This window comes from Bubalus bubalis, chromosome 7, assembly GCF_019923935.1.
Source record: "Bubalus bubalis isolate 160015118507 breed Murrah chromosome 7, NDDB_SH_1, whole genome shotgun sequence".
Classification (NCBI taxonomy): domain Eukaryota; kingdom Metazoa; phylum Chordata; class Mammalia; order Artiodactyla; family Bovidae; genus Bubalus; species Bubalus bubalis.
Window position 1 is genome coordinate 17,750,035 of NC_059163.1, and position 18,521 is coordinate 17,768,555.

Consider the following 18,521-nt stretch of genomic DNA (forward strand, 5'->3'; position numbering starts at 1 on the left):
TCTAACTTCTCAAAAGAATCTGTTTTTAGAAAGTTTAGAGCATCTTGTGCCTCTCACAGTTGGGAGGCTGTGAACAATCACATGTGGCTGGACAAGCCTGTCAGGTAGGCTAGAGACCTTCAGAGGAGTTTGTAGGTTGAAACACTCTTGTCATGCCCAGGAATTTTATTAACTGGAGCTGTAAGTCAACTCTTTTTCAGAGAGAGGTGGTGGGGGACAGCCCCCCGTAAAGTCAGAGGTGTAGGTGAGAGCACAAAGCAGTAAAGTAGGCAGACTCTGGTTTTGGGGGTAGATGCTCGAGAATTTCCAGGGGGACTCCTGAGACTCCATCCAGCCTTTCGTATGCCGAGCCTCCTTCCTCATGACCTTTGCCATGGGCGGAGCTCCTCACGCTGGCTCCTGGCAGTAATTTGAGTGTAAAAACAATAACGTCAGTTCACTGAAAATAATTTTATAAAAATGTATGAGTCATAACACTATTCCAAAAAAGAGAACAAGAGAGCAAAAACAAAAAAGTAACAAGAACTTATCAGAACTCACTGGAGGCAATTAGAGCTCTGACTTCTTATTTTGAAAATGGCAATTAAAGAGAAAGAAATAAGCTTTTATCCCATCAACCCTGTGTCATATATTTAAAATAGTCCCAGTTGATGAAGGAAAGCTATTTAAAGAAAAATTACAGAAAGTAAACGTTAAAGAAATGATAGAATAAGAAAAAAGCCATCAGGAGAAAAATCTAAGAGGAAAATTTAACAATGGGAGTATCAGTTTATCACCACCAAAACCAATGATCCAACTTAGGCATCACTAAAAGTTGGGCAACCACTTATTATGAGCCTTTCGGTATAATGTAATAAGAAATAAACAGCACAAATGCTCTTGCAAAAAAAAAAAAAATTCAATCTGAATCCAATTGAAGCTTTCAAACTAACTTCTAGTTTAAGAACAATAGGGGCTAGAGACAAGTTAGACAATACCACAAGGAAATAAGCAGAAAAATACAGAATATTAATAATTCCTCAGAACCTGAGGACAAATGATCCACTTGCTCCAATAAATCAATGGCAAGAGGGAAAAAAGAAGGTGAGATTGTTCTGTATTAAATAGAGCAAATAATATAATAAGAGATAATAACTGTGAATCTCATGTGCTTCCTGAGTCAAATAAATCAACCATGAAAAGAGATTTTTTTATGAAGTTGGAGAAACTAAAATGTGGATTTCATAATAAATAACATTAAGAAAATATGTTAATTGAATTTAATATGATGTTAGCAGTGTCCTTATGTCAGAAAAAAAACTTATAGTTTAGTAATATATATTAAAGAGTTTATGGATAAAATTACCTAGTGCTAGGAATTAATCTTAAACATACTTCCTTTTCAGAAAAGTGTGTAAGTTCTCCAAGTGTAAATTACAAAGATTTCAACAAATACATTCAAACAGCCTACTGTGTGATACTATTTTTTGTCCTGGGAACCCTCAGAACAAAAATAAAATCTGAAGTGAATTATAAAATTTGTGTAAGTTAGCTGACATTTGAATTTGATTTGCTAATATTTTGTTGAGATGAATTATTGCATCAATGTTCATCAGATATATTGGCCTGTAATTTTCTTTCTTTATAGTATCTTTATCTGATTTTGACATCAGGGTAATATTAGCCTAGCAAAATAGTTTAGAAATGTTTCTTCCTCTACACTTTTTGAGAAATAATTTGAGAAAAATAAGTATTACCTCTTCTTTAAATGTTTGGTGTAATTCACCTGTGAAACTATTTGGAACTGGACTTTTTAAATTTTTTTTGATTACTAATTTAACTACTAGTAATTGGTCTATTCAGGTTTTCTATTTCTTCATGATTCAGGCTCATCAGTCAGTTCAGTTCAGTCACTCAGTTGTGCCTGACTCTTCACAACCTCATGGACTGCAGCATGTCAGGCCTCCCTATCTATTACCAACTCCTGGAGATTGCTCAAACTCATGTCCATCAAGTTGGTGATGCCATCCAACCATCTCATCTTCTGTCATCCCCTTCTCCTCCTGCCTTCAATCTTTCCCAGCATCAGGGTCTTTTCCAAGGAGGCAGTTCTTTGCATCTGGTGGCCAAAGTATCAGAGCATCAGCTTCAGCATCGGTCCCACCAATGAATATTCAGGACTGATTTCCTTTAGGATTGACTGATTTGATCTCCTTGCAGTCCAAAGGACTCTCAAGAGTCCTCTCCAACACCATGGTTCAAAAGCATCAATTCTTTGATGCTCAGCTTTCTTTATGGTCTAACTCTCATATCCATACATGACTACTGGAAAAGCCATAGCTTTGACTAGACAGACCTTTGTTAGCAAAGTAATGTCTCTGCTTCTTAATATGTTGTCTAGGTCAATCATAGCTTTTCTTCCAAGGAGCAAGCATCTTTTAATTTCATGGCTGCAGTCACCATCTGCAGGGATTTTGGAGCCCAAGAAAATAAAGTCTGTCACTATTTTGATTGTTTCCTCATGTATTTGCCATGAAGTGATGGGACCAGATGCCATGATCTTAGTTTTTTGAACGCTGAGTTTCAAGCCAGCTTGTTTACTCTCCTCTTTCACTTTCATCAAGAGGCTTTTCAGTTCCTCTTCACTTTCTACCATAAGGGTGGTGCCATCTGCATATCTGAAGTTATTACAATTTCTCCCAGCAATCTTGATTCCAGCTTGTGCTTCATCCAGCCCGGCATTTTGCATGATGTACTCTGCATATAAGATAAATAATCAGGCTCATAAGCTTGTGCATTTGTAGGATTTATCCATTTCTTCTAAGTTACCTAATTTTTTTGGTATATAATTGTTCATAATATTCTCTTATGACACTTTGTGTTTCTGTGGTATCAGTTGTAATTTCCTCTCTTTCATTTCTGATTTAATTTATTTGGGCTTTGATCTTTATTATTTTCTTCTTTCTACTAACTTTGGGCTTTGCTTGTTCTTTTTCTTTTTCCTTTAAATGAAAGTGCTAGTTCAAAAAGGATGTGTATCACTATGTTCACTGCAGCATTACTTACAACAGCCAAGACATGAAAGCACTCTAAGAATCCATCAATAGATGAATTGATAAAGCAGAGGCAGTGTATATACACAATGGAATATAACTGAGCCATAAAAAGGAACAAAATCTTGCCATTTGCAACAACATGGATATGACCTCAAGGATATTATGCTACCTGAAATGTCAGACAAAGAAAAATACCATTGGATTTCATTTATATGTGGAATCTAAAAAAGAAAACAGATGAACAAACAAAGCAGAAACAGATTCACAGAGATGGAGAATAAACCAGTGGTTGCCAGAGGGACTGGAAGACAGAAAAATTTAGGTTAGAAGAGATTAAGAGGTACAAACTTCCAGCTATAAAATAAATAAGTCATGGAGATGTAATGTACACATAGGGAATATAATCAATAATATCATGGCAACTTTGTATGGTGACTGATGGTAACTAGACTTATTGTGATGATTATTTCATAATTTATAAAATATCAAATTACTATGTTGTACACCTGAATAATATAATAATATAATATTGTCTGTTAATTATAACTCAAATAACAAACCAAGCAAATAAATTATTTAACTTGTTTGCTAATGTGGGAAATGACTATAAACATTAATTTGATAATCTATCTTTCCATACACATTGTTCCAAAAAATAACCAGATTTGACCAAGATGATCCAAAAGTTTAATTTTTATTGCTACAATTCCTCTCCAGTATCTCCCTTACAGATTTCTTCCATTCTTGAGAAATTATGTAGATGCTACCAAATGTTTATTTTTGATTCAATTTTTTCTTCAGAATTTTACTCCCAGATTTTAAGCTGTGTGTGGCATGAAGAAGTGAAGTGAAGTGAAGTCGCTCAGTTGTGTCCGACACTTTGAGACCCCATGGACTGTAGCCCACCAGACTCCTCCATCCATGAGATTCTCCAGGCAAGAATACTGGAGTGGGTTGCCATTTCCTTCTCCAGGGGATCTTCCCGACCCAGGGATTGAACCCTGGTCTCCTGCATTGTAGGCAGATGCTTTACCATCTGTGCTACCAGGGAAGCCCAAGCTTCTAGGGAAGCCTGTGTGGCATAGTTATACTCATATATTTTCCAACCTTCTTAAAATTTAAAGTTTCTCTTTTTTTTTAATTTAATTTTATTTTTAAACTTTACAATACTGTATTGGTTTTGCCATATATCGAAATGAATCCGCCACAGCATACATGTGTTCCCCATCCTGAACCCTCCTCCCTCCTCCCTCCTCCCTCCTCCCTCCCCATACCACCCCTCTGGGTCGTCCCAGTGCACCAGCCCCAAGCATCTAGTATCGTGCATCGAACCTGGACTGGTGACTCGTTTCATATATGATATTATACATATTTCAATGCCATTTTCCCAAATCATCCCACCCTCTCCCTCTCCCAGAGTCCAAAAGACTGTTCTATACATCAGTGTCTCTTTCCAATGCCTTCTCCCCTCCCAAGCTGGTACCTATTTTCTCTGTTATTAGCAATGGGATTAACAGTTTTTTGTTATCCTGATTCCGAATCAAAAAAAAATTATCTTTCACATAGTTCTCTCTTGCTCTCCAAATCTAAACATAACAAAAATCCTGATAATTCATCCTTCAAAGTTTGTCTTCCATCTTCCCTACTTTGCTATTCTGCTTCTACCACTCTAGTCCTGGTCCTTCTTTCCTTTATATTTAACCTTCTTCACTCACCTTCTCTTCCTAAAGCACTGTTTCTTTTGTGTCATTCTTCTGTTGCAAATGGTTCTAACTTCCTACTATCTGTAGAAGTGTTAGTCTCTCAGTGGTGTCCAACTTCTTGCAACCCCAGGGACTGTAGCCTGCCAGGCTCCTCTGTCCATGGAATTCTCCAGGCAAGAATACTAGAGTAGGTAACCATTCCTCCTTCAGGGGATCTTCCCAACCCAGGGATCGAACACTGGTCTTCTGCATTGCAGGCAGATTCTTTACCATCTGAGCTGCCAAGAAAGCCCTACTATCTGCAGAATCAAGACACAAACTCTTAAATCTGGCATTCAATCTAGGATTCAAATTTGATCACATTCGATCTTTCCTAGCATATGTATTAAAACTTTCAACCAAACTGAAGAAATGCCCTTATTCCAAATGGGCTTTGCTTGTCCAGATTCCCACTGTTTAATCACATCTTGAACCGACAGAAGTGCCTTTTGTCCTCTGTTCCCAGTTCTTCCATTCATAGGCATTTATTCATCCAATTAATTAAGTATTCATCCAATTAATTATTGAGCATCTCCAATTTCCAGAATTTTTATATAAATAGAGATGCACAAGTCATGGTCCCTGACTTTTTAATCTGGTGATTAAAAAACCATTGATGTGGGGCTTCCCTGGTTAAGACTTAACCCAGTGGTTAAGACTCCACCTACCAAGGCAGGGAACATAGTTTTAATCCTTCGTCTGGGAAGAGTCTCCATGCCGCAGGGCAACTAAGCCTGTGTTCCGCAACTACTGAGCCAGCTCTCTGGAGCTCATGAGCTGAAATTACTGAAGCCCACGTATCTTAAAGCCTGTGCTTCCCAACAAGAAAAGCCATCACAATGAGAAGCCCACACATTGCACTTACAGAGGAGCCCCTGCTCACTGCAACTGGAGAAGGCCCGTGCAGCCAAAAATAAATAAATAAAATAAACTATCTTTTACAAAACAGAACAAAAAGACCCACTGATGTAATGAATAATCCTATAATGAAAGCATAAACAATGCTTAAATTAAATGACCTACTCAGTCAATTTCATTATATTTCTAAAATTTGAGAGGGGTGCTTCAAATTATGGAGTTAGAAGTTCATTTTGCCTCCATGAAGCCATGGTAAGGATGTGTTAAGTTGCTTCTGTCATGTCCGACTCTTTGTGACTCTATGGACCATAGCCGGGCAGGCTCCTCTATCCATGGGATTCTTCAGGCTAAAATCCTGGAATTGGTGGCCATACCCTCCTCCAGGGCATCCTCTGAGCCAGGGATGGAACCTACGTCTCTTACATTTCCTACATTGGCAAACAGATTCTTTGCCACTAGCACCACCTGGAAAGTCCAATGGTAAGGATAGTGAATATAATTGAGGAAGAGAATGAGTGAACAGACTTTCCTATAGCTCAAACGGTAAAGAATCGCCTGCCATGAAGGAGAACAGGGTTCACTTTCTGGGTTGGGAAGTTCCTCTGGAGAAGGGAATGGCAATCCATTCCAGTATTCTTGCCTGGAGAATTCCATGGACCCAGAAGCCTGGCGGGCGACAGTCCATGGGGTTACAAAGAGTCAGACATGACTGAGCAACTAACACACACGAGTGAAGCCAGTCTACCATAGCTAAAAACACCAAATGAATTAAAATTAATACAAAATCCAGATCTTCACATTTCAAACATTTTAGAGTCCATAGCCTATCTGCTAATAGAATAATAGCAAATGGATAAGATATGTGGCTACTACTATGACTGCTACTCTTTATGCTGGCGATGACCTCTTATTGACCTCTTATTTCCTGATGGAGCCCCACACTGACCAACATTTAACACATTTGTAACCACTGTTAGGAGTTGGAGTCAGATGAAAAGAACACATTATTGACCCTATGGGCATTTTTCATGTTCCCTTTGACCAAGAGAGTAATTTTTAAAACAAAACAGAAAAAAAATGGTTGCAGATATAATAATGGTTGTTATCAACCTAAGCACTGTTTGTAACTTAGCTGATGGTGGTGATCTATCACTTGTTTCATTTGCATCTCAGTGGAAGCGATCTAATAAGATAAAGTATTTATTTTCTCAATTTGCCATGCAAGAGTTTATGTGTTCCTTACTCATGCTTGCGGGAAGTCACAATTCTCATTATTTTTAAAATAGAGTCGGTAATCTTTTTGTATTATGCAGAACTAACCAATCAATCAACAAATATTTAGAGAGTAAGTAAGTGCAATATGTTGGGAATAACAACAAAGGAGAAAATTAGAGGTTGAGAAAGAATAAAAGAGGTAAAGCTGATGCAGGGTAGGAGCAGATGTTTTTGCAATGCCCTCTAGGAATGGACAAAGGAAGCAGAGGAAAAGTGGAGTGGGTGAAAAAGCAAGCTCTCTTTAGATTCAAGAGCTGGACTCAGACCTGTGTAAGTGAGAGGCTAGTACCCTTGGATCAGAGAGTTAGTAGGCACCAGGGGACTTCTGTGGTGGTTCAGTGGCTAAGACTCTGCAGTCCCAGTGTAGGGGGCTCAGGTTTGATCCCTGGTCAAGGAACTAGATCCCACATGCCACAACTAAAGATTCCACATGCCACAACTAAAGATTCCACATGCCACAGCTAAGGCCTGGTACAGCCAAATAAATAAATATTTTTTAAGAAAGAAAGAAAAAAGAAGTAGGAGGAAGAACACATGACCACCTGGCAGCGGCATGAGAGAAGTGGAAGGTGAGGCTAGTGGGTAAGGATTCTTCTCTTAGTAGCCCCTGAGAAATAACGTAGCTATGTGTTTCCAGCTTAGTAACTGTCTTTAGAGATGTTGTGGAAGTTCTCGCTAATCATATAGTATACACAAAGAACCATAAATATCTACTCTTCAACCCCCAAGGAATCCACAGCTCAATTAGAAAAACAATTCATGTTTAGGTGACAAACCAACAAAAATCTGTCACTGCATCAGTTATTCTTTCTCAATTCCAAGTTCATTTTGTGAACGTTTTAACATTTTGTGTATAATTTCAGCAACAACTAGATCTCCATTTGACTGATAAGGATCACACCTTGATAAGAATAACAGAAAACACTCCAGAGAGGGACTTGGCGGGTGGTCTGGTGGTTAAGAATCCGCCTGCCAGTGCAGGGGACCCAGATTTGACTGCTGCTCTGGGAGGATTACACGTGTTGAGGAGCAGCTAAGCCTGTGAACTGCAACTACTGAAGCCCACGTGCCTAGAGCCAGCGCTCGGCAACAAGAGAAGTCACTGCAATGAGTAGCCCGTGCACCGCAGGTAGAGAAAGCCTGCGTGCAGCAACAAAGATGCAGTGAAGTAAAAAATAAGTAAATACTTTTTTTAATAAAAATAAAATTTTGAAGTTAAAAAATAATACAGTGACTGGTATAGAAAATAGAGATAAAATAGGCAGCAGAAGAGGTGACCACATTTGAAGCCAAGACTTGAGAGAGACAAAGTCTAAAAAAAGTAGGTTGGGGACTTAACCTGCACTCTGGTGGTAACTGTGGGGGAGAAGTACACTGAATTTACAGTCAATAAATCTTGTTATTCACACAGAATAAGCGTATCCCTTATGTAGACTGACATACTCTAAATTGTTTTTACCAGCTGAGCATGTTAAATAATACACAAGATATCTTTTAAATCAACAGTACCTCAGGAGCACAGTTTGTAACTCACAGTGTCTCTAAACCTTTAACATTTCCTTCTTTTGTTATAGAAAGTTCACTCATTGGATACCTAATATGTATATAATTAGCTTTCCTTCCTTCCTTCATTATTTTACCTGTTGTATTACCTATCTAAAATATCCTCATTTCATACAAACCCAGCTTATCTTTTAAGATTGAAATCATATTACCCCTCTTTGTAAATTCCTTCCTATCACTCTGTGCTTCCCAGGTGACACGAGTGGTAAAGAATTCACCTGCCAATGAAGGAGACATAAGAGACGCAACATTGATCTCTGGGTCAGGAAGATTCTCTGGAAAAGGAAATGGCAACCCACTCCAGTATTCTTGCCTGGAGAATCCCATGGACAGAGGAGTCTAGTGGGCTGTAGTCCATGGGGTCGTAGAGTCAGACATGACTCAAACACACACACACACACACACACACACCACTCTACAGTAATCTGATATTCTATGAACACCTAGAGCATATTTATATAATTCATTGGAAAAACTAATGTACTGCTTTAAAATATTTCTTATACATATAATGAACTAGTATCATCTGACTCTCCAACCAGATTTTAAGATCCTTGAGGTCTGTGTTACATATTTTATGAAACACTATTTTTTGTACCAAGCATGCATACATTCTAAGTCCCTTCAGTCGTCTCTGACTCTTTGTGACAATATGGACTGTAGGCCACCAGGTTCCTCTGTCCATGGGATTCTCCAGGCAAGAATACCAGAGTGGGTTGCTGTGCCCTCCTCCAGGGGATCTTCCCAACCCGGGGGATCAAACCCAAGTCTTTTATGTCTTCTGCATTGGCAGGTGGGTTCTTTACCACTAGAGCCACCTAGAAAGCCCTTTTGGTACCACACCCCTTCACAAAATGACTTGACCATTAATTTCTTGCTAAATACAAAAAATTACACAAAAACATAGGCAAGTAACAAATATGTACCTTGCATTCCTGTAATACAACCTGATCTATTTTTTAAAATAAATTGTTAGCATTGATATATTTATTTACTATTATAAACATATCAATTATAGCTAATAAAATGTATCATTAATATGTTAATATTATCTACATTGCTGCATATAATCTGTATTCATTATGATAAACCGGTAAAAATGTAACTCTCCAACTTTTCATATCTACTTCCTAAGAACAGTTTAAATAATTTGATGTTCGTTTTTAGCCCACAAGTTCAGAAAACTCCTTTCCTCCTCAGTTTCCTATTCTAGTGGAAGCAGAGAATCAGAAGCACCAGGTTTTTAATTTAGGAAGTGAAAGGCCAAGTCTAAGTTTAAGAAAATATTTTGACAGGGCATATACTTGGTGGCTCAGATGGTAAAGAATCTGCCTGCAATGTAGGAGACCTGGGTTCAGTCCCTGTGTTGGGAAGATTCTCTGGCAAAGGGAATGGCCACCCACTCCAGTATTCTTGGCTTGGAGAAGTCTGTGGACAGAGGAGCCTGGTGGGCTACAGTCCACGGGGTCACAAAGAGTTGGACATGACCAAGTGACGAACACTCAGTTTCACTGTTGATAAGCACAGGGAGTCTTCTGACCACCACATTCATGACTCCAGGTTTCTAATAGTCTCTTGACAGGACAAAGTCTCTTCCTGTCCTCTCTCTGTCCACTACAGATGGGAGCAAGCAAAGTGTAGACACTGGTATGGTCTTCAAGAAAGCATCAAGTACTCCCCGACCCTCCCATGTGGACCCCCTTCTAAACTTTATGGTCCTGCAGGAGAGAGTAGATGGTGGTGATCTCCCAGGAAATATTACAGATTTGAGACCAGAAGAGATCTGTGCTCAGCTTCGGGTCTGGTTGCACCTGAAAGACGCTAAGCACAAAAGTGTTCCTCAGCTCTGCTTGAGGATATGAGGTAACTGGGTAAGACCTCTGCCCAATGTCTAGGAGGCCTGAAGTGAGTGGGATCCTTGGAGAGCCCTTTATAGCCTAAGAAGCAATAAGACAGCCGCCAAAAGATTTTCTTCCTGGAAGTTTGAATTCTGTGATGGCTAGAGAGGTCTCACAGGTGAGAGCGGAATTTGGGCAGAAGACAGTAATAGAATTAAGTGACAGGCAACCAGATAAGGCCAACCGGGACCCAGCAAATGACAATGACGAGAGACTTTCATAACTGGGAATTGAACCCCCAGGCAGACGCCAAGCTGGGTGCTGGAGACAGCTCACACGGCCATACTATGACTTTACTTAAGGCCTTTGAAGGTAAATGCCATGCCAAGGAGAGGGAGAGAGAGAGGGAGGAAATGATAAAGGGAATTACGTCCACATGACAATGGTTACTTTTCTGCCATATAGTCAAGGCCCTGAAATAAGGTGGTTATTTTCATTGTGGTAAGGTTAAATGGCAGAAAAACAACGTGACACTTTCACTATACCTCATAATGTGGCTCAGAAATTTTTTTTTTTTTTTTTACACCTGTGGCAGATTCATGTTGATAGAAATTTTATAAATGGTGTGATAGAGAATGATCAGCTCCTTGAGGATTTTACAGTAGTGGTTTAATAAATTAGGCCATATCCCTTTCTGAGGAGTGGTTATTTTCCACCAGGGGTACTGATACACTCAGGTTTCCAAATTCATTGCTGCATCAGTTTTAGATTATTAAATTTTCTTAGAAATATCCAGTTCATTAAGAAAATGAAAATATCCATTTCATTAAATTTAATACCATCAAGGTATCATTGGTAGCATCATGGAGCAAGCATTTGTCATCTCCTGTGCTCAGTAAGAGTCCCTAATCTTATACATTCATTTTTCTACCTTTTAATCCACTTTGATGGAAGTTTTAAATTTTTATTTATCTTTATTAAATAAAGAATGAAAACAGATATTGAATGTAACAGTTTGAAGTACAAGTTCTAGAGTTAGAGACTAACTGTGTTTGAATCCTGACTCAGCCCTTTACCATGAGACTTGGAGTAGGTTACATGATCTCTGTACTTATCATTCTTGCCTGTAAACTAGTGGTTAATAGTTGTACCAAACTTATAGGGATATTATGTAGATTAAATCAATTAATACAAGTACAATTCTTAAAACAGTGCCTGGTATTACTGCTCAGCAAGTATTAGCTATTGTCGTAGATATAGTTAACTAGTATTCAGCATCCATTCCAGTCTGCTCCACGCATCACATTCTATACTGTAGCATCTGAAAGCCTGAAACCCACATTTTCCAGATCTATTTGGGGCAGGGTTCTGGGTAAAAATTAGGTCCCATCTAATCTAGTTGCTATTGCTGCCTGTCCCAGTCATAGAGATACTGGGTTTTTCTTCAAGAGCAAAGCCCAGGGGTGAAGAGCAAAGAAGAAATGGCAATGGTAGCAGGGGCAGCTTCCGAACCAAGATACCTGATCCCTGTATAAAATCTTTGATATTGTGTTCTTGAATTCAGTCACTCCTGTTGTCGCCTCCTAAATCTCCATCTTCATGATATGCAATGTTGACAATGGGAGTGCAGTTCAGCAGTCTTTTTCAGCAATCCTTAATGACTCAGATGGAAGCCCGATTCTCCAGCTTTATCAATTATGGTATGCTTTAAGTACAAAACTCATTGCATTAAGTTCTATTGAGAATAGAATGGCTTCTGTTTCCTAAACTTAATTATTGGTAATAATCCTTCTATTTTTGCAGGTCAGGAAGCAACATTTAGAATTTGACATGGATCAACAGACTGGTTCTCAATAGGAAAAGGAGTACATCAAGGCTATGTATTGTCACCCTGCTTATTTAACTTATATACAGAGTATATCATGTGAAATGCTGGACTGGAGGAAGCACAAGCTGGAGTCAAGATTGCCGGGAGAAATATCAATAACCTCAGATATGCAGGTGACACCACCCTTATGGCAGAAAGTGAGGAAGAACTAAAGAGCCTGATGAAAGTGAAAGAGGAGAGTGAAAAAGTTGGCTTAAAGCTCAACATTCAGCTAACTAAAATCATGGCATCTGGTCCCATCACTTCATGACAAATAAATGGGGAAACAGTGGCTGACTTTATTTTGGGGGCTCCAAAATCACTGCAGATGGTGATTGCAGCCATGAAATTCAAAGACACTTACTCCTTGGAAGGAAAGTTATGACCAACCTAGACAGCATATTAAAAAGCAGAGACATTACTTTGCCAAAGAAGGTTCGTCTAGTCAAGGCTATGGTTTTTTCCAGTAGTCATGTATGGATGTGAGAGTTGGACTGTGAAGAAAGCTGCGTGCCAAAGAATTGATGCTTTTGAACTGTGGTGTTGGAGAAGACTCTTGAGAGTCCCTTGGACTGCAAGGAGATCCAACCAGTCCATCCTTAAGGAGATCGGTCCTGGGTGTTCTTTGGAAGGACTGATGTTGAAGCTGAAACTCCAATACTTTGGCCACCTGATGCGAAGAGCTGACTCATTTGAAAAGACCCTGATACTGGGAAAGATTGAGGGCAGGAGAAGGGGATGACAGAGGATGAGATGGTTGGGTGGCATCACCAACTCAATGAACATGGGTTTGGGTGGACTCTGGGAGTTGGTGATGGACAGGGAGGCCTGGTGTGCTGCAGTTCATGGGATCTCAAAGAGTCGGATACGACTGAGCGACTGAACTGAACTGAACTACTATTTTTCTAATTTATTAATACCTAATTATCCTTATTCATTTCATTTACCTATTAATATACAGTTGTCTATTGTTACTTTTCTTGGTCCTTAAATATATTTCATTCTTTTTCTTTCTTCTTTCCTTTTTTCTTTCTCTTCCTCCTTTCTTTTTTCTCCCTTCTCTCCTTTCTTCATTTCTTCTTGTTTTCTGCCTTCCGTTATTTCTTAAGAGTATATACATCAAACATTATACATCTTTCTCCAAGAAGAGCTTTGAGTTCAATCCATATATTAATATGGGTAGTATTGTTAATATCTAACTAGTATATAATCGCTAGTTTATATATAACTAGCTATAATCGCTAGTATATAATCCATTTCCTCTTTTAACCCACAATTCTTTAGCAAAATATTATTTATAAGGATTTAGTAGTCCCTCTTTATTTCTTTTTCGTTACGTTCTTTTGTTACATTTTACTTGTTTAGCTTTATTGTATTATGGCAGGGGAAATGGTAGTGTATTTTTTCAGAAATTGTTAAAAATTTTTTTCACTTAATACGCAATCCAATTTTATAGATATTCTTTGGCATTGAAAAATGACAATCTTTGTTTATAGGGTACAAATCAATCTTATAATATCTTGTACATTTAAAATCTTTTTTAACCTATTCCTAATTAAATTCTCTCATCTGTATTTCTGCCAGTTTCTTCTTTTATTCAAGGAGCTTTTACCTAACACATTATAATACACATGAAGTCTCATTAAGTTACATTTTTATTGTGAATTGTCTCTTTTTTTAAAATAAAATTTGTTTAATGTGGATGGCTTTTTTTTCAAATGTGCTCATTTCTTACAGTAATTATACTTTTATATGGCTTGCATTTGCCCAGTATTCTGTTGCACATATTTCTATAAACTTATATCATTTTATTCCATATACATTTCTTTATAAACAACATATACATGAATTTTGGATGTAGACATTTATTCGATCATTAATTCATTAATTTATGTATTTTGTTATTTAGTAGCAATGCTGAGCAGCTTGTGGGGTTTTACTTCCCTGACCAGGGATTGAACCTGGCCCCCAGCAGTGAAAGTGCTAAGTCTTAACCACTGGACGACCAGGGAATTCCCTCACTAATTTATTTTTATCTTCTTTTTATTTTTATTAGGTGTCTATATTATGTTTTTAATTGCATAGTAATTAACAAGGTTTATTTATAAGAAAATTTAGTTTTATAGAAGCAATGCATATTTATCATTTAAAAAATCTAAATAAGTAATTCATAAAAATACAAAGAAAATATGCAAGATTTATCCCAAATTTTGTTGTCCCAAAGCCACCACTAAACTTTGGTTAGCATACTTTCACAATTCTGCAGTTATGCAAGTAGAATCCTATAAAATGGGGATTGAAGGATTTGATAAATTATTTAATTAAAATTTAATGACTGAAGTTGAAGAAATTGGTGAACTTGAAATCCTTCTTTATTACTACAAATATTCAATTTCTAGAAGTTTTCTCTAGAGTCAAGAAAACTATTAGAAGGTTGGCATCATGATTTTCTAAACTATATCTTGAAACTTGTCATAGTATCCATGGCCTTTTTGTTTAGAAGTTGAGGCAGGGGTGGGGGTTTGCACTTACAGGTTCTTGCAACATCCTTTCACAGATTTTCATAGTATTAATTTTATAATGTCAAAATTAATAACATTTACATTTTATTCTGCAACCAGAATTCTTGTCACTTTTTAGGAGTGGCTTTAAAAGGATTCAGTGTTCATTATCACTCCTTTCACTTCAGTTTCTTTTTTCTTGACTTCTATGTTTTATGCAGCTTTTAATTGAATATTAGTAAATTTCATTGATATCCTTTTTTTTCAAGAAGTATTGTGGACAGTGTATCCCCTGAACTTCTGTACTCTTGAGAGTTGAAGGACACCTTGATTAGGAATAAATTTTAGAGTCACACTTTCTTTCCCTCAGAAATGTATAGACATTCTTCCTCTTTTTTGGCATTCAAGTATTACTATGGGGAAATTCAAACACAGCCAGATCTTTTTTTCACCTTGACTGCTACTTGCTTTTCTACATAGATTTTTCCTAGAATTGTATCTTAATTCTTTAAGTTCAACAATTTGAATACTTTTGGTACCAGGATATTTTTTGGTGTATGTCGTTCTGCATCAGTTTTTCACTTGGACAAAGTCTACTTCTTCAATCTGCAAATTCTGGTCTTCATTTCCAGAAAGTATCATCTAATTCTCTTTTTTCTTATTTACTTATCTTCACTTGTTTAACTTCTATTTTCTTCTTCAATTTCTATTTCTGCCTCAAAACTACTTCCTTCCTAGATGCCTATATGGTATCTTTTTAAAAAATATCAAATTTGTTATTATATTGCTCTATTTTTCATTTGGCAGTGTGTGATTTCTCAAGATTGTATATTCAGTTCAAGTTTTTTTTTTGTCTTTACTATATTTTACTAATGCAGTTTTTATCTATTTATTTTCTGAGAACTTCCATCTCAATATTTCCTCCTCCCATGTCTTAAATTGTTATTCTGAACTCTTGACTTTCCTTCAAATTCTACAGTGTTGTACTAGTTATTTATTTCTGCATAAGAATGATAGCAAAACTTACTGACTTAAAGCAGCACACACTTCTTCTCTCAGTTTCTGTTGGTCAGATGTCTGAGTGCAACTTAGTTGGGTCCTCTGCTTGAAAGTCTCAGAAGCTGCCATCATGGTGCCAGTGGGACTGCCATCTCACGTGAGGTTTGGCTGGAAAAGGGTCTGCTTTCCATCTCAGCGTGGTTGTTTATAGAATTTAGTTCCTTGCCGGCTGCCGGGCTGAGGGCCTCGTTTTTTGCTGAGTGCTGCACCGTCCATGGGGTCGCTAAGAGTCGGACACGACTGAGCGACTTCACTTTCACTTTTCACTTTCATGCATTGGAGGAGGAAATGGCAACCCACTCCAGTGTTCTTGCCTGGAGAATCCCAGGGACGGCGGGGCCTGGTGGGCTGCCGTCTATGGGGTCACACAGAGTCGGACATGACTGAAGCGACTTAGCAGCAGCAGCAGCAGCACACTCACCTCCTTGCTTTGTGGCTCTTTCCATATCACATGAAGCTCGCAACATGGTAGCTCACTCCTTCAAAACCAGCAAGACAGAGTCTCCTAACAAGATGGGTTACAATGTGTCTCACTGATCCTGTTCATGATCCCAATTGTCTTGTTGTTCACACTTTCCACACTGTTTGCTGAACCCAGGGTGGGCAAGGAACGAGCTAAAAGGCTGGAAGAAGATGCAAGGAGCTGTAGGAACTGCAGATACGTTTATTCTCTCCTGACTGGCAAGGCAGCTGTAGCAGCTGCCATAGCATAACTTAACACAACACAACAGCTCTCCTGGCTGATGCAGCAGCCGTAGCAGTAAACATCCTATATTCTCTCCTCTCACGGCTGACTCAGCGGACACAGCGGTGACACAGCTGTAAGTGCCACCACTTTCCTAAGTGGAGCTCACATATCTGCATAGGACACAACCCTTGACTGAGCGAGTACCTAGTGACGTGCATGCGCAGTGCTATAAATGATCTCAGCTGTTACACAGCATTATTTACAAAATGTGGGTGAGAGAGCCTCAACATGCCATCTTGGCTAATTTGCTCTCTCCCCACACAAAGTAATGCAATATAATCACATACAGTAATCACATACATCTTATCCCATTTACTGAATTCAATTAGTTGGAAGCAAATCATGAGTCCTTCCCTGGTGGTTTAGTGGTAGAGAACCTGCCTGCCAATGCAGGAGACGTGAGTTTGATCCCTGCGCTGGAAAGATCCCCTTGGAGAAGGAAATGGCAATCCATTCCAGTATTCTTGCCTGGGAAATCCCATGGACAGAAGGGCCTGGTAGGCTATAGTCCATGGGGTTGCAAAAGAGTCATACACAATTCAGCAACTAAAGAACACCACCACTTTCATTAAAGGAGAGAAGCCAATTCCAGGGCATGCACACCAAGAGGCAGAGATCATGAGGGCCACCCTGGAATCTGGCCACCACGCTCATGCTGTATGTAATCTCTTAGAGACTGTATTAGTTTCCTGGGACTGCCATAACAAAGCACCATGAACTGGATGGCTTGAAACAACAGAAATTTATTGATTCATAGATTGGAGACTAAAAGACTGAAAACAAGGTGTTAGCCGAGCTATGATGATCTAGAAAAGAATCCTTCCTAGCTTCCTCCTACCTTCTGGGGGCTCCCTGAAATTCTTGGCATTCTTTGGCTTGTAGATAATTACTCCAATCCCTGCCTCCAGTATCACGTGGACTTCTTTGCTATGTGTGTCTCTGTTTGTCCTCTTCTGTTAATGTAAGGATATCAGTCATTTGATTTAGGGCCCACTCTAATCCAGCATGACCTCATGGTTCCCTGTTTCCCTGGTGGTGCAGAGGGTAAAGCATCTGCCTGCAATACAGGAGACCTGGGTTCGATCCCTGGGTTGGGAAGATCCCCTGGAGAAGGAAATGGCAACCCACTCCAGTATTCTTGCCTGGAAAATCCCATGGACAGAGAAGCCTGGTAGGCTACAGTCCATGGGGTCGCAAAGAGTCGGACATGACTGAGCAACTTCACGCACTCATTAATCCAGCATGACCTCATGGTAACTAATTACATCTGCACAGACTTATTTCTCAATAAGTTCACATTCTGCGGTTCTGTGTAGACGTGAATTTGGGGGTGACACTATTCAATCTCCAACAGAGACTATGATAGTGAAAGTGTTAGTTACTCAGTCTTGTCTGACTCTTTGCAACCCCATGGACTGTAGACTGCCAGGCTCTTCTGTCCATGGAATTCTCCAGGCAAGAATACTGGAGTGGGTTGCCATTTCCTTCTCCAGGGGATCTTCCCAACCCAGGGATCGAACATGGGCCTCTTGCATTGTAGGTGAATTCTTTACCATCTAAGCCACCACGCCACACAGAAACTATGAAAAAAGCACGTTTTATCTCTTGGTCTATTTATTGGGAGATTTATTTTGCACTGTATGCTCTCTTTTTGTAGTTTATCTTCATTTTAGTTTTTTTTTTCCTATATTTTATCCTAATTCTTTTTTTTTTTTGTAGTGGCACAAATGGAAGACTCACTCACCTTCTCCCTTGCCTGTCTCGACCCCAGACACTGTGATAGTTGTGTGTTTCCCTGCCTTCCTTCAAGCTACGGTTGCCATGACACAGAGTACTTGTCAATGAGTTATTGGCAGAGATCTGCTGAGGGGTGGGGAGGGAAATGAGACTGCTGGCTCTTCTCTTCCTTTCCTCATTCAGCTTTCGCTCTAGCAATCACTCTGGCTCAGAGAACAGGCTGGAAGCTGTAAAGATGGCACGCCAGCCTGGTGTCTTCTCTAGTTCCACCACTCCTTCACACTAAATGCTCCACTCT

The 18,521-nt window shown here is 39.0% G+C and overlaps 1 non-coding gene across 1 annotated transcript; it reads right to left on the bottom strand.

The window, feature by feature from the left end:
* Nucleotides 1-14,118: 14,118 nt before the first annotated feature.
* Nucleotides 14,119-14,190, bottom strand: TRNAE-UUC. The gene has a single exon. It is a non-coding gene; the product is annotated as a tRNA-Glu (tRNA).
* Between the last annotated feature and the right edge of the window lie 4,331 nt (nt 14,191-18,521).